Raw genomic sequence first — 17925 nt, forward strand, 5'->3', positions numbered from 1 at the left:
CTGATAGAGTATTTCTCATGTGTGATCTACCTGCAAATCTAACAGAGACGTGAGGAGCAGCTATGAGGTTAAAAGCAGCAGCGAGTGGATTGGTGGTCTTCCTTCTCTCTGTGCAAGGTACAGTACATCTACATTTATATTGTAAGTCAGTTAATGCACCTCAGAGTGAAAAACAGAGTGTTTGTCTGTGTGGATAGAAATGATGACTGTACATAATTGCATTAGCAAACAAAACATGCTTTGAATAATTGCAAATTTGAATTCATCGCTCTGTTGAACTTCCTCTGTCGTCCTGCAGTCCTCAACACTTAACTTTAGCGAGTCTTTTTCCGCCTTAGAATACATTTAGAAGTATTTGATAATGTAATAAATCAGAAACATAACATGAGCTTGTGTCATGTCTTTAATGTTTTAAGAGATAACTTATGGTAGGAGTTGCAACGTGGATAAAAAGCATCACTAATGAATACTTTTTTAATGAACAATGAGTCAAAGGAACGAGGGGTTGCTTGTAGAAATGAAAACACAATAATAATCACCTCACTAAAGTTTAAGCTTCTTTTAGATTATTGTTTTGCTTTTATGGCAAAAAAACAACTTTACTATTTTTCAGCTGCGCCCTGCAACTGAACGCTCTTTCTCTCTTTTATGGCGGCCACAGTTTTGTTCCTGCAGGTCAAGTGTTTGTGAAGGTGTGTGTACGTGAATGCATGAACGTCTGTTTGCATGCATGTACATGATCGTAGCTTTTGCATTTTCTTCATGTTTTGCCTCCATTGGACGGTGAAAAGTGTAAAGACTAACTGGAAACAGGAAGAGAGATCTGGGTATGACATGCAAAAAAGGAACCGGGGCGATCACAGTAACAAGTTAGTGCAGTAAGTCACTATCAACGCAAGGTGCTATATGCAGCTTTCTTCAATGATAAGACCTCTCAAAACTCTACACTTCAGGCATCACCAACATAAGGATACACAAAGTTACTGCAGCATGAAGATGGGGACATAGTAATATTTATCTGACAAAACAAGACTGAACATTGGATTTATGTTAAGAGTCATTTAGAAACATGACTTTACATAAATACTCATGTGGTTTAGTGGATATTGTAGCTTTGATAAATATCTAATTTCTGCAGAGAAGCCAGATGCTTTCTTTAACCTGACAATGAGGAGACCTAGGTGCAACATGCAACATTTGTGTCGACTTTCGCAAGCAATTAGTCAAATTTAAAAATAACCTCTCTGTCAGTCATTTGTTATCTTAATATCACACGCCTCAATGTTCTGCTTTTCTTTGAAGTTTCCATTCACGCCCTGCAGCAGCCGGATCACTGAGAGAAAAGCAAGCCAGGAAAGAAGACTCTTTGTTCTGATCCACACCCTCTAATATGTTATTCTTATCTTTTTCTAAGGTTTGAAATCTAAGTATTTATCTTAGTATTTATCAGGTAAATAATGCGTTAAAGGTTAAATACACTGCAGCATGATGTCCTACGTCAACATTATATATGTTTTTGATGCCTCTGTTCACTGGAAACAACATTACAACTTTGTTATAGTATAAACCCAGTTAGAAACAAACATCAGAACATTCCCGTCTATGTAAATTAATATAATATGAAATAGTAAAAAGATGTGTTTGATGAAGCTAAGAAAGTCTAATGAGTCTGATGAATGTTTCTGATGTGCTCTGTGTTACAGTGGTTCAGGGTCAGGATGGCTGGGGAGTGACTTACTCTTCTACTGAGATCTGTGCAGTGAAAGGATCAACAGTGGAGATAAGATGCAGCTACACATACCCAAAAAGCAGTGTTACCACAGTTGAGAAAACATTCTGGTTCACTAAACAGAAAGATGGTAAACGTGTAGATCTGACCACAGACTCAGAGTATGCAGGTCGTGTAGAGGATCTCTGTGAAAACAACATCTGCACTCTGAGAATCAGAAACCTGACAGAGAGCGACTCTGTGAAGTACAAGTTCAGGATCATAACAAACCAAGCAGGAAGAAAATATGTTGGTTCACCTGGAGTCACTTTGTCTGTCACAGGTAACATTTGTATTAATGCAAATCATTTCCAAATGTTCAACATTAAGAAAACAATAATATAAATGTGATGTGTTTTCATATACATGAATGTTGAGAGTTTATTTTTAAATAACCTTCCTGTTCCTTCTTCACAAATACAGATCTCTCGGTGCAGGTGGAAAGCAAAGATCCTAGCAGTGCAAACCTGAAGTGTCAGAGCAGTTGTGTTGTACCTGATAATGATTACGTCTGGTACAAGAACGGTGAAAAGATTCAAACAGCAACATCTTCTTCCCTTCAAGTCGACTTGAGTTTTCTAGACAGCTATTCCTGTGCTTTGAAAGGATATGAGGACTCTCTCTCCCCTTCAGTGTGTGAGTTCACTTCACTACCTTATTCTAACATAACACCATCTAGTGGAAGCCATAGCTAACTGTATGGGTTTGTGACTTCTCATCAACTCTGGTCAAAATATGGTTTAAAAATCAGTTTGAATGTTTCAGGTGTCACTGGTCGAGACAGCAACACGGTGACTTCCATTCAAGGAAGTATCTGCGCCCCCAAAGGATCATCAGTGGACATTTCCTGCACGTACAGCAGTAATGAATGTATTACATCAAAGTTCTGGTTCAGTCCTGAGCGTAGTCATCAGGGACAGAATCCCTCTCAACCTGAGGACCTTAGTGAAGACTCCCAGTATGCAGGTCGTGTTCAGATCCTTGAAACAGAGAGAGGACGCTCCACTCTGAGGATCTCTGACCTGAGAGACTCAGATTCAGCTCAGTATCGCTTCACATTCAAAACATCAAGCTTTGAATGGAGGAGTGATTTACCTGGAACAACTCTGACTGTCACAGGTACTGATCAACACACACTGATGAAAATACACCTACACTTTATACCTTCAAATACAGTCCTCGCTCTCACGTCATCAGCCTCGCAGCTATTCAACAATGAATATGTTTACGAAACAAAAGTTTACATTGCTGCATATTAAATTAAATATACACAGCCATACACCAGCCAGCGTTAGAGATGTTTGGAACTCACATTTGTATACAATACACGTTTTACAAGATTAATCTAACCTCACAAGTTTTCTGTAATTCTTAAGTATTGCAATATTAAGTGGAATTGCAATTTCAGTTTTTTCTAATAAGGTGCATCCCTAGTTTTTAAGTTAGCACAATTGTGGCACAACATGGAAGTCAGAGCAGTGCGCCGTTTCTTAATGTTTATTTCACAATAATTATGATATATAATTATGATTATCACTTTCCCCATGATCCTGCTTGGTAAGGTGTATTCAGTCACTTGTAGTTTCATTTCACTTTCCTTTAGCTCGATTACAAGGAAATGGTAATTTAAAATGGCACTTCGAGAAGTAAAGGGAAAGTTTTGAATATATATTGAGTGTATATTGCAATATTTTAAGATGTAAACAGTTTAATGTGACTATTAAAAAGATTGTTCTCTTCATCTATCAGCCCCCCACCCCTTTCATAACAAATCCCAAATTAACCGCTGCACCAAGTGATATAATATTGTGTCTTTTCAAATGTTTATTTTTCTCATATCCAGCTCTGCAGGTGCAGGTGATCACAGCTTGGGTCCAGCAGTCTGATACCTTAGCAGAGCTGAAGTGTCACAGCAGCTGCAGTCCAGCCGGTGTTTCGTATGTCTGGTTCAAGAACGACGAGAAAATCCCCACAACAACGATATCTTCCTATAAAGGCTTGCTTCACCACGCAGACAGGATCTCTTGTGCTTTTGAAGGACATGAAGACTTCCCCTCGCCTGCAGTGTGTGAGTTTACTCATACACACACACTGACATTACATACAATGACAATTTCAGACAAAACCTCACAGGAGTCTTCTGAATCTCAATGCAGATGCCGCAGTTATATATATCGAAAAAGAAAGCTTAACTACATCCAGTAAATAAGCCATTTTAGGAAAAGAGACACACAGAAGACATAGATTTTGGTGGAGACCTCATTTTGAATAAAGAAGAGTTACAAACAAAACTAAATATCAACAATAACAGTAAATCCTCTAGGCACCAAGACACCTCACAAAGAAAGATATCATAAATGAGGTTAGCTTTAAATTGTTCTAAATGTCATTCAAGGTTGCAGGTGCAAGATGAGAACATTTAGATTTTTGCAAGCTCAGTAAAAACAGCCAGCACCTGCAACGTAATTTAATCATGATGAGAGCCCACAAGATAATTTAAGGAGGTGAAAAAATAAAAGCAGCAGCTATGAGTTGAACTGCAGCAGCGAGTGGATTTGTTGTCTTCCTCCTCTCTGTGAGACGTACTGTACATCTACATTTATATTGTATGATAGTTTAAACACTTTAGAAATACAGCACCATTTAGCATGGTAACACTATGTCTGTATGGATGGAAATAATGACTGTACATACAGTACCTACATTAACAAACTACTCATGCTTTAAATAATTGCCAATTCATCGCTGTGTTGAACTTCCTCTATCGTCCTGCAGTCCTCAACATAACTTTAAATACATGTTGTTCAGTTGCTGTTGTAGCTTTGATAAATATCTAGACATTTCTGCAGAGATGATGCTTTCCTTCTGTCAATGAGGAGAGATATAGCAGGTGCAGCATACAGGAAGTAATCCAATGTTTGTGGGTTGGTGTCTACTTTTGAAAGCAATTAGAAGTCCAATGCTTAAAAATAAACTCTCTTTCAGTAATTTGTTATCTTAGTTTTAAACGCGTCAAAGTTCTGCTTTTCTTTAAAGTTTCCATTCAAACCCTGAAGCAGCCTTTCCACAGAGAAATACTCAACATAGCAAAGAAAACTCTATTTTATGTACCACACCCTCTAATATGTTTTTATTTATTTGAAATGTTGTCTAAGAAATAATGTGTTAAAGTTTACAGGTTCAACACAGGGTGCATGTTGTCCTGACTCAGTGCACTAACATCACTTACTCATAACTCTATACCTCAGACCCTAAAACACTAAAACTATAATCACAATATATTTAACCCATTAAGGTAAATTATTAAAATATGAACAATGTAAGAAAAACATTTAATACTGAGTTTTGCTGAGTTTGCCCAAGGCGCATGTGGATAAGTAGTTTCGAGAAATGTGGACTGAAACATCAACACTACAAATGAAAGTCTGGTATTTGATGTTGTTATGACTCTGATTCTAGTTTCTGATGTGCTCTGTGTTACAGTGGTTCAGGGTCAGAATGACTGGGGAGTGACTTTCTCTTCTACTGAGATCTGTGCAGTGAAAGGATCAACAGTGGAGATAAGATGCAACTACACATACTCATCTACATGGAGAGGCGGAGTTAACACAGTTATGAAAACATTCTGGTTCACTAAACAGAAAGATGGTGAACCTGTAGATCTGACCACAGACCCAGAGTATGCAGGTCGTGTAGAGGATCTCTGTGAAAACAACATCTGCACTCTGAGAATCAGAAACCTGAGAGAGAGAGACTCAGCTGAGTACATGTTCAGATTTGAAACAAACCAAGCAGATGGAAAATATAATGGTTCACCTGGAGTCACTTTGTCTGTCAAAGGTAACACCAATCAGTTCCAAATGTTCAACTTTAAGAAAACAATAATATAAATGTGATGTGTTTTCATATACATGAATGTTGAGAGTTTATTCTTTAATAACCTTCTTGTTCCTTCTTCACAAATACAGATCTCTCGGTGCAGGTGGAAAGCAAAGATTATAGCAGGGCAAACCTGAAGTGTCAGAGCAGTTGTGATTTACCTGATAATGATTACGTCTGGTACAAGAACGGAGGAAACACTCTGTCAGGAACATCTTCTCTTCAGGTCGACTTTAATTATCTAGACAGCTATTCCTGTGCTTTGAAAGGATATGAGGACTCTCTCTCCCCTTCAGTGTGTGAGTTCACTTCACTACCTTATTCTAACATAACACCATCTAGTGGAAGCCTTAGCTAACTGTATGGGTTTGTGACTTCTCATCAACTCTGGTAAAACAATGGTGTAAAAATGAGTTTGAATGTTTCAGGTGTCACTGGTCGAGACAGCAACACACTGACTTATACTAAACGAAGTATCTGCGCCCCCAAAGGATCATCAGTGGACATTTCCTGCATGTACAGCAGTAATGACTGTATTAAATCTAAATTATGGTTCAGTCCTCAGCGTCGTCATCAGGGACAGAATCCCTCTCGACCTGAGGACCGTAGTGAAGACTCCCAGTATGCAGGTCGTGCTCAGATCCTTGAAACAGAGAGAGGACGCTCCACTCTGAGGATCTCTGACCTGAGAGACTCAGATTCAGCTCAGTATCTCTTCAAATTCAAAACACCAAGCTTTGAATGGAGGAGTGATTTACCTGGAACAACTCTGACTGTCACAGGTACTGATCAACACAAACTGATGTATACTGTTTACACCAACACATTACAATGAAAACATACTGGAAGTTGAGTTTTTGTAATTACTGTTGGATGAGTTATCATATTTGTTCACCAACTGTAGACTGTTGTGTTAATGGGTATATATATTTATCATCAGATTCATTTTAGACCGAGTGATATAATATTGTTTATTTTCCTCATATCCAGCTCTGCAGGTGCAGGTGATCAGAGCAACTGACCAGCAGCCTTACACCTATGCAGAGCTGAAGTGTCACAGCAGCTGCAGTCCAGCTGGTGTTTCCTACATCTGGGTCAAGAACGGAGAGAAAATCACGACAACATGGATATCTTCCTATAAAGGCTGGATTAAACTCACAGACACTATCTCTTGTGCTCTGGAAGGTCATGAAGCCTTCTCTTCTCCTATAGTGTGTGAGTTCACTCATACACAAACACTGACATTTCAATACATTGACCATTTCAGATAGAAACCTTACAATAGTCTTCTGATTCTTAATGCAGACGCAGCAGTATTATTTATAGAAACAAAAAGCTTTCTAGGTCAACAACATACAGATGAAATAGATTTTGGTAGAGACATCATTTACAACATTTCAGAGGTAAAAATACAAAATATCAACAATAACAGAAAATCCGGTAGGCAGCAAGAAACATCACAAAATATCTATCATAAATAAGGTTAGCTTTATATTGTTCTTCATGTTATTCCAAGTTACAGGAGCAAGATGAAAAAACTGGATTCTCACTAAAAACCTCAGTCGGCAGCTGCAACAGAATTTAATCATGATGTGGGCCCACTTTAAAATAAACATTAAGGAGGTGAAAAAACAGTATTACAAATTAAAAAAAACAGTTTATCATACAGAGAGATGTACAGCTCAATATGACGTGTATTATCCTAATCTCCAAGAATACTTAGTGCACAGTGATTAACATCACAGTCTTCATGCAGGGTTAGAGTTAGTCTGCTAGCAAGATGAAGATGTTCAGGTTTAAAATGATTAAACCAACCCGGTATCACGGCAAGACGTGAACATGTGACGATCTACAATGCTGGGAGACGTGAATATGTCACGGTTTCGTCCCTTCAAATGTGACAGTTACACGGTATTGTTAACATGGCCCAACCAGTGGAGAAATACCCGGAAGTGCCTAGCAAATGGTCTACCGCGCCTATTGGTCGGTTTTTATTGTCAAAATTAGATGTTTTTCATTTATTTTTTAATCGTCATACTCGATTTCGCCGATTTTCTTGTTGCCCTCGCTGGTCGACACCTCTTTTAGCAGAAACAAAGGCTACATTAATGTATTAAATCGATGTTAATCCATGTGTGTGGAGGTGTGGATGTGGAATTAACGGACGTGACGTTGTGCGATTGCGTTGCCAGGCAATAAATTAAAAACATCTTATTTTGACAATAAAAACCGACCAATAGGCGCGGTAGACCCTTTGCTTGGCACTTCCGGGTATTTCTCCACTGGTTGGGCCATGTTAACAATACCGTGTAACTGTCACGTTTGAAGGGACGAAACCGTGACATATTCACGTCTCCCAACATGGTAGATCGTCACATGTTCACGTCTTGCCATGATACCGGGTTGGATTGAACACATGATTTTGGCTGTAATTGCTCATCAGCAGCAGACGTGTTACACATCCAGGATCTACATTACAATGTAAACATACTTGGGATATGGACACACTATTTATCCTTTGAATGTACATGTTGCTTGATTGCAATTTACACCCATAATTTATTTATGTATCTCCAGATGCTCCAAAGCCTCCCTCTGTATCAGTGAGTCCCTCTGCTGAGATAAAGGAGGGCAGTTCAGTGACTCTGACCTGTAGCAGTGATGCTAACCCAGCAGCTAACTACATCTGGTACAAGAGGAATGGAAGTCCAAACATTAAACCTGTTATTGAAGGACCACAGTTTGTCTTCAGCTCCATCCAGTCCTCTGACTCGGGACAGTATTACTGTTCAGCTGAGAATGATCTGGGGAGGAGGACATCTGAAAACATCTTTCTTAATGTACAATGTGAGTAAAACGCAGCCAAGAAACAAACACCACCTCTATTTGATTTATAATAAATCTGTTGAGTTAAACAATATTGAGGTTTTCTTCTTCCTGTGCTAATTCCAGATTCCTCAATGCTCTGTAATGACTCAAAATGCAGCTACATTCATCGTTCTATAATGTAGATACCCTTTGAGCTAATGCAGTGAGAAACACATTCTTAATATTTACTGTTCACACATCTCCTCCAGATGCTCCGAGGATTCCTTCTTTGTCAAAACCCTCTGGTGAGATAAAGGAGGGCCGTCCAGTGACTCTGACCTGTAGCAGTGATGCTAACCCAGCAGCTAAATACACCTGGTACCAGAGGAATGGACATGCAAACGTTCCTCTTCTCAGTGAAGGAACACAATTTGTCTTCAGATCCATCCAGTCCTCTGACTCTGGACAGTATTACTGTAGAGCTGAGAACAAGCTGGGAAGGAGCACATCTAATTACATCTCTATTAATGTGAAATGTAAGTATTGGTTATCGATGTAATTTACAGTCTGCTGCAATTCTGTGAGCAACTCTAGGAGATTTTAGAAGCTTTATGCAGTTTTAGGTCCCAGATTAAAACCATGACCCATCCATCTGGATAGTATTTATGTTCAGCTACAAATGATCTGGGGAGTAGCACATCTGAAAACATCCTTATTGACGTAAAATGTGAGTAAGACAGTTTATTTAAAGATAACAAGCTTATATCTGTCTAGTTGTTTCAAGAGAAGATGTTACTTATCATCACTACTTTCTTCAGCTCAGCTTGCTTTACATTACATGGGATCCAGGGAACAAGTGGGTAACGAAAAGTGAACTGGCAGTAACTTCTAATCACATGTTATAGAGTTGCTAATGATGACATAATTGAGAAACGACTGTTAAATATTGTTATATTTAACTAATATTTACTGGTATTAACTTTACAAGGCTATCTCTAAATCCTTAAATTCCATTTCTCAATTCATAGTTGTGACTTGATTAAGTGATACACTAAACGGCATTTAACCAATGACAAATCATTACTTTATTATGACTAATAACAATTCAGAAATACCCATGAATAATCATTTACAGTAGATATGAATTCATTTACATAATATCTAACGGTTGTTTAAATAATCTGCTTTCACCGTTATATTTTTTTATGACCCACCAATTGTTTATATATTTGTGTTATTGGTGGTAACATACTCAGTAACAACCAACAAGTCAGTACTGTGCACCATTTGACTGGAGGAGAGGGAAATACAAACAAATATGTGGTTCATCATAAAGTCAGGATTTGTTATTGGTTAGTGCAGTACAGGGAAGCAATTGAGAACTATGCATTTCTCAGGAGATACTCAACAACTGTCCGTTAAGATACGAATATCTTAGTGCAATGTATCGTGGTTTAAGGGTGACATTTTAATTATGCAGATTTGGGACCCAGATTTAAATCATCAAACATGCAGTTTGTAGGACCACCTTCAATCCAAAATGCAGCTTTACTCAGGAGTTTAAACTTGTAATAACAATTTTGCTAATCTAGTAAGCAACACATTGTCAACAATAATCTCTGTTATCACATCTCTTCCAGATGCTCTGAGGGTTCCTTCTGTGTTCATGAGTCCCTCAGATGACATAAAGGAGGGCAGTTTAGTGACTCTGACCTGTAGCAGTGATGCTAACCCAGCAGCTAAATACACCTGGTACAAGAAGATAAATGCAGACATGTATGTTCTCAAAAAAAGACAAAAGCATGTCTTCAGCTCCATCAATTCCTCTGACTCTGGTCAGTATTGCTGTACAGCTGGGAACAAGCTGGGGACGAAGGCATCTAAAGACATCTCTATTGATGTGCATTGTGAGTAATTGTAGTTAGGTTCTTATATCTACTTGCTTTACATTCACAGTCTGGTGTAATCACTGAGAAGCTTCAAGAGATTATAGAAGCTTTGTTGGGTTTAAAGTCCCACAATAAAAAAATTACCCATCCATTTGTCACTCCACCTTCAAAGTCTAAAATGCATCTACACAGAGCTATTCACATTGTGTGATATAAATACCCTGTACAACATGTACTATGAGAAACAACATCACCCAGGGTCATCTTTGTTAACACATTTCTCCTCAAGAACTGGAGCAGAACTTTCCCATAACTGGGCAAAAGTGTAAATCCAAGAAAGATCAATGCACAGTACTGCCCACATGGAAGAAAGGCTGAATATATTGTTAGCAGAAGAAAGTCAGAATGAGCAGCTGCAGTGTGGCAAGCCTCAGTAACATCAGTAATCATAGGAGTGCTTCTCATCCTCTCTTGACCTTAGGTTTCAGTAAAAGTCCGGTCTGAATTTAAGGATAGCTCTGTCGGATGCCTTATTATGGTGTCAGAAGTTTAGCTTTCAATATCTTTTATTTTCAAAGAAAACAGCGTGTTCACAGACACGATAGACACGCTCAAAAAACGATTGCTCTCCCGGTCACAATCAATGCACCTGTGCCTGGAGATCACTTATATGCTGTTGCCCCATTACGCCATCTAGTGTTCAAATAACAAAACATATAAACCATTCTAATGGGCGCAACACATTATGTTAATCAGTCATGTCTGATAAATATCCAAGCATACAGTATACTAATACTACAAATGCAAATACTGTGACTCTGGCATAAAATGGGCTATGGACTAGTGTTTCCATTTTAAACTCTAGATGTGCTATAGATGAATATTCAACCTGACCGTGGCCACTCAACAACTCATTATTTCAATGTACATTTGGAAATGTGTCTTTCTTATATCTTTCCAGTCGTGTGTATAAAACCGCAGGAGGTCAGTCTCCTAACTGACCAAGCTTGAAACCATGTTGACACATTTAATGCCACTGGTGCGGTGTTAAAACATGCAAAGTACATGCAGCGCCTTTCTAAGAAAAGCCATAACAAATTGCAGTTGTTATTGAAACATTTGCTGAGATAGAGATTGGCAAATCATTTCAGCTGACCTGTAAAGGTGGCGCTAATCCAGCAGCTAACTACACCTGGTACAAGGACAACCAAACACTGCCTTTGGGGTCAAAAGACAGTTATCAACTCGCCTCTATCACCTTAGAGGACAAAGGGAACTACCACTGCGAGTCTAAGAATTAGTACGGCCAGATCAACTCTACATCATTACACATAAATGTCCTATGTAAGTACAAATCATCAACTAATAACTCTACAAAATGTTTAAGTATAGAGACAGTGGATGTTAATTATGTTGATCTTATGGTGGTGGAACATTTCAAAAATGGTCCATAAGGACATTCTTATCTTGAAATAATCTTTGTTATCACATCTCCTCCAGATGGTCCAAAGCTCCCCTCTGTGTCAGTGAGTCCCTCTGCTGAGATAAAGGAGGGCAGTTCAGTGACTCTGACCTGTAGCAGTGATGAAAAGACAGGAGCTAACTACACCTGGTACAAGGAGAGCGGAAACGTTACATCTCTGAATAAAGGACCACAGCTTTTCTTCAGCTCCATCCAGTCCTCTGACTCTGGAGAGTATTTCTGTTCAGCTGAGAACGAGCAGGGGAGGAGAGCATCTGAAAAAGTCTTTATTCATGTAAAATGTGAGTGAAATAGTTTATTCAAAGCTTAAAGGGGACCTATCATGCAAAATGCACTTGTGTACGTCTTTTATACATGAATATGTGTCCCCGGTGTTCCAGGGAACTCACCAAGTGTCAGAAAACACAACCCTCTCTATTTTCCTCCATACCCAAATCTCTAAAAAAGGGGCTGCAACGGATCTGATACAGACTGATCCAGATTTGAACACTTCTATGACGTCACAGAAGTGGCGCTACGGCTATTGGGCCAACTCTCCACTTATCAGGGGAATGTGGGGTTGGGCCACGGCCGGCCATTGCCGCTCGAAAGCGCTGGAGACGCTGTAGTACATATGCCAGGCCTGTAAGTGGCGCTATAGTCTGCCACAAAAGCAGCGAAGAAGACTTCCCGCCCATAGTTACCATGGTTACCCTTCTGTTTATTCTCCGCTGTGGCTTTTTTTCTCCCTCCCCGAGGCAAGCGTTGTAAGCACTGTAATTCTCTCCGGTTAGTCCACCAGCAGATGACAAACACCCACCTCTCCGCCTCTTCCAAGGAACGAGGGGACTGTGCGGCAGAGTTTCAGTTTCAGTTTCTTTCGCCGGTCAAGATGTCCGTTAAAGTTGAAATCTTCCGGACAAAATTTGAAAAAGTGCCGGTCAAAGGTCTTCTTTGTTATTTATTGAGCTTTAAAACAAATGAATAACGACTCATAAATAATATATATATATATATATATATATATATAATAAAACACGGAGGACGGAGATCTCTTTTTCTCCCCCTCTTCTGACAGCCCAGCAGCTGATCAGAGCACGGCTCCCCTCTCCTGCAGGGGGGCGTGGTCAGCAGAATCAGACCCGTAGACAGCAAACAGCACATAGAGCGAAATGAGGCATGGCTAAAATGCATGATCTGTTTGGTATTTTGAAAACAGAAACGTATAAATATACCTTATATAGGTATGGCCCTACAATATATCATTTAAATATAGCATGATAGGTCCACTTTAAATGTGCCCAGTACCTGGATGGGCAACGTTTACTGATCTTAATTTCTACAACAGTCCCTCCTTCAAATTCACCTCCTGCTGCTGCAGCTTTAGGAGATTTTAGCAGTTTTAATGCAGCTTTAGGACCCAGATTTAAACCTTAAAACATCCATTTGTCAGGACATCTTCAAAGTCTAAAATACAGCTTCACAAAGCCATAACCAATTTGTTACTTAAATTAGTAGAGATTAAATAGGACAAGATAAACTCCATACATATCAACACAAATGTGCAAATCACTTCAACATACAGTGAGTTTAACTAGAGATTGAATCGAGGGAAACTGTTAGAAATATTTTCTTTATATTTCATTACGTTTAGCTCACACTTTGTCCAAAGCAACTTACAATAACTGCAATCAACCCTGAGGATATAGCAAAATACAAGGATCTGACAAAGACTAACAGGAGACCAGGACTTAAATACTAACAGAATGTTGAATCTTCTTCAAAAACACAAGGGTAGCAGGTTAAATAATCAGGATGGGGCGGACAAACACACAGGCGGGAAAACACAAAGCCAGGAAGTAAAAAGGTGACCGAAATGGGAAGTTTAAAGAATGTAATGTCCTAGGTTCAGTGGACACAGATTTGGTTTTCAGTCTATGACGCACGATGTGTAAACTTTCTGCTGTTCTGATAGCAATGGGGAACTCCTTCTACCAGTGTGGAGCCAGGATAGCAAACAGGCGTGTGTTTGTTGAGGGGTTCCTGGATCCCACTCACAGTTAAAGTATCTGACAACTGTTTACCTCCTTTTCTAGATACATCCCCAATCATCGTGAACATCACCAGGTTCTCTGTGGTGGTTCTGGGGCTGATTCCTCTGCTCCTTGTCTGTCTCTGGATGAGGTGAGACTATTCAACTTCCGCATTGACATTTATCATTTGGGGTACTTAGAGTAACACTTTTACTTATTTATCTGACTATGTTTGAACACAATTCAGGAAGAAGAAGACTGTGAGCTCCACCTCTGAAGCGAATGAACCCATAGAGACTGTGGAGGTGAGACAGTGACAGATCGAACTCCAGCAAAGTGATATTACAGAATTGTTCATAATTGTGTTCAAAAGGAGAATGTAAATATTCCTTGCTTCTTGATATACAATTACCAATATGTACTAATCCTCCTGTCATTCGTATCAAAAGAGAAATATATAAAACAGTCATTCTTTTATTCAAAGGTGTAATTGTATCCAAATGACTTGAACGTTCATCTTTTCTTGTCTCTACTCTTCAGTTGGAGTCTGGTCCTGATTATATCAACGTCTCAGACCTGAACATGGTCTCTGCAGAACAGACAGAAGAACCAGAGGATCAGGAGGACCTGGTCTGAAGGTCAGCCAGCTATCAGTCAGCAGCATGTGGTGTTGAGTCATCTTTTAGTTAATTCCTATCTATTTGTGTAGACACATACAGTATGTTCAAACCTTAGACGTTATAGGTCTTTCAAAACGCCTTAATGCTTAAAGGTAGGGTAGGTAAGTTTGAGAAACCGGCTCGAGATCGCTAGAATTTGAAAATACACAACCGGAGAAAATCTGCCACTTCCTTACAGAGCCCCTCCTCCAACACACACGAACGTGCACATGACCAATGAGGGCACGAGATAAGTTTGTGCACAGATGGAAGGCTGACAGGCAGGTAGGCCATCCAGTTATTTTAGCCGTGCCGGCTAAAATGATTGGTCGTGCTTTTTACAGTACTACAGCTTCCACAGATGACATTTTTTTATGGATTTTTTGTCAAAGCACTTAAGATATTCATTGCTATCGGGATGTTAAGAGCATTCCATGGAATATAACAAAAAGTGTATCTCGAGCCGGTTTCTCAAACTTACCTACCCTACCTTTAATACCAACGTTTTCTGACAGAGGAAAACATGTACTTTTTGTCCATTGCTGACGTTAAATTGACCGGACTTTCATCGGCGGATTGATATGACGGCACATAGTCCCTTGATCAGAGCGCCCAAAGCAAAAAAGAGCAGACCTCAGAATGTTTAAAATTGTCCAATCAGCATAGAGTATTCAACAAAGCCAGTTTATTCATATAGCACCTTTCAACAAAAGGCTATTCAGAGTGCTTTACAAAAATTAAAAACATTAAGAGCATTCAGAAATAGTGCATCAGCAACACATTATATAATGCCATTTAAAACGGTCATTAAAAAGCAAAGAGAATAAAATAAACATGCTTATATAGAACAAGGTATACAAAACATAAATACAAGTTACAGTGCAGTGTGAGTCTTCACCCTGGATTTAAAAATAGCAGTTTAGTCACATTACCAAGTTTGACCCAATACGCCTCCTGTAATTTCAGCAAGGACTTTAACACAAATTGAATGGCAGTAAAAAGGCCAATAAGAAGCTACATGTGTCGTAAAACAAACTCAAAACAACTACTCAGGTCCATTACTGAGAAATAACTCACTAACGTTTGCTCATGTTTTTCTTCTGCTGCTTTAAACCAGAGGGAGACTGACCTGGATGGAAACAGAAGGAAGTGAAGCATTGAAGAGGAAACATTTACCTTCAAATATGAGAGTTTCATTGTTAGTGGCAGGTAGGAGTCAGCAGTCACAGACAGCAGGAGATGTACAGGCATGAGTAGATTGCAACTTGTTATACTGTAAATATAAACACAATTAACCACAGTAATGTGCATGTGCTAACCACCATCATCCTGAATGCCTATCATATTTATAGCATTCCTTCATTGTGTATACATGTTATAGTCAAAAGGTTATAATAGTAGTAAAGTTGGGAAAATATAAAATAATGAAGACAAAAAAAGGAGAAGAAATTAGATTATGTTTTTATAAAGAAGGTGTATACGTATATTTAAATATACGTATACACATATACGCATACATCTGTACAAACCTACACACACACAAACACGGCCAATATTTAATCAATATTTTCAAATACTATCTTTCTTGATTCGTCTTTTTTTACATGTTATTGTGTCTTGTTCTAAAATGATGCTCACATTTGACCTCTAGTTGTTGAATGAAGGTTGAGTTGTAATCAGTTCCTCATTTCTCTTAGCTCTACTTCTAAGTATTCTTTATAAATAACTGTAACATGTTTTCTTCCTCTTTCAACAGAGTCTTAACCTCAGCATCTTGTCCTTCAGCGTAGCACAAGCCTTATTTTATGTGTTTTTGGAAATATTATTATTATTTGTCCTTATGAAATATGTTTAGTCATAGATCTATAAAGGAGTATGCTCTTGGTTGCTTTCTCTTTTTTAAATTGATAAAGTATTTTTTAAGTTGTGAATTGTCTTTTCATTCTGAATGAGTATTTGTAAATACTTTTGCAGTCCTTTTGACCAAACCTTTGTCACATTGTCCATATTATACATTTATGTTTTCATATTGAGTTGTATAGAGTATGTCTAATCCATCTGCTTTGCCCTTTCGAGTGTGCAGTGTCTTTTCTCTCAAAGAGCACTTAGCTGTTGTGTTATCATTAGTCCATTGTATTGCCTATGTGTTTCAAATACAAAAACACATTTGTGAAATAAAGAAGTTAAAGGAAAAACCTTTTTAAAGTGTATTTATTTATAAACCATCAAACCTTTTCACTGGTAACCCCCAAAGTGTCAGACTCTACCAACCAGCATTAGTCTCAGTTATCTCCAGGTCCCAATGAGGCGTGTAGTAAAATGTGAATATTATTGACCTCTGCTGGTGACCAGTAGGTGTTACAACAACAAACAGACTAGTTAGTCTAATAAACTCTGGTTTAGTCCTTCAAGTCCCTATTAGAATAACCACATAATTAAACATTTGTTCTACTGATGTCTTACCTTTGAAACAAAGCAGTGTTGGGAGAAGTACTCAGATCCTCTACTTAAGAAAAACTAGAAATACTATGAACTTGATCACAAGTTAAAGTTAGGAATTGAAAATGTGACTTGAGTAGAAGTACAGAAGAATCAGTCAATTGTAATTCAAATATCAAACTAAAAGTACTCATATTGCAGAATTGTCCTTTAACAGGATTGAATTAGCAAAGTATTTTAGAATATTATAATTGGGTTTTTATCCCCATTATTTCACAGTACGGTATCATGTCATATTAAGTGTTTATATGTAAATAGTAGCTAAAACTGATAAATAAATGTAGTGGAGTAAAAATGTAGCTTTAAAGGTCTACTGTTATACAATTTTTAGGCATATATATTATAGGTCTCAGATATAATAACGTGTCTATGAAGTGTTTTGCTCAACATACCAAAACAGATCACCCATTCTAGTCTCATATCCCTCTATTTCAGCCCTGTTACTAAAGTGCTGATTCTGTGTCTGTAGTTTAAAAAAAAATAAAAATAAAGAGAGGAGAGCTCATGCAGGAGAGTTCTACCCAGATTCTCAGCTAAATGCTGCCGTGATTTAACGCCATATTATGTTCCAAACCACATCAAAGATTATTTCTGAAACAGTATGGAGCTCAAATGCTTTTTCTCTCTCAGGTTTACCACAAGGTGAGTTCCTTTAACATCCTGCTTCTTTACACATGCTCTCTCCAGTACAGGTTAGCTCTGAGTGTTAGCGATGCTAAAGTCCATATTATATTCCCAAAACAGGTCGCGCATTGTTTCTGATAGCGACGTTTCTGATAGGGCCGTGGGCACATTTGAGTAATGTCGTCATGACCGCAGAAAATCTGGATCAGCTCCGTTGTACCCCCGTTTTTAGAGATGTGGGTAAGGAGGAAAAGAGAGGGGGTTGTATTTTCAGACACTTTGTGAGTCTCCTGACACACCAGCG

The 17925-nt window shown here is 38.5% G+C and overlaps 1 protein-coding gene and 1 long non-coding RNA gene across 2 annotated transcripts in view; both read left to right on the forward strand.

The window, feature by feature from the left end:
* The first annotated feature begins 2029 nt into the window (after positions 1-2029).
* LOC117482044 (hemicentin-2-like) overlaps positions 2030-17925 on the forward strand; it is a 51851-nt gene continuing 35955 nt past the window's right edge. The window contains exons 1-2 of the mRNA XM_034130014.1: positions 2030-2051; positions 5737-5946. The gene's annotated coding sequence lies outside the window, so the exon portion shown is untranslated. The remainder of the gene's footprint in view (positions 2052-5736; positions 5947-17925) is intronic.
* Positions 13917-16101, forward strand: LOC117482111. The gene is made up of 4 exons (XR_004555823.1): positions 13917-13990; positions 14087-14144; positions 14380-14477; positions 15616-16101. It is a non-coding gene; the product is annotated as an uncharacterized LOC117482111 (long non-coding RNA).

Source organism: Trematomus bernacchii, unplaced genomic scaffold, assembly GCF_902827165.1.
Source record: "Trematomus bernacchii unplaced genomic scaffold, fTreBer1.1, whole genome shotgun sequence".
Lineage (NCBI taxonomy): Eukaryota > Metazoa > Chordata > Actinopteri > Perciformes > Nototheniidae > Trematomus > Trematomus bernacchii.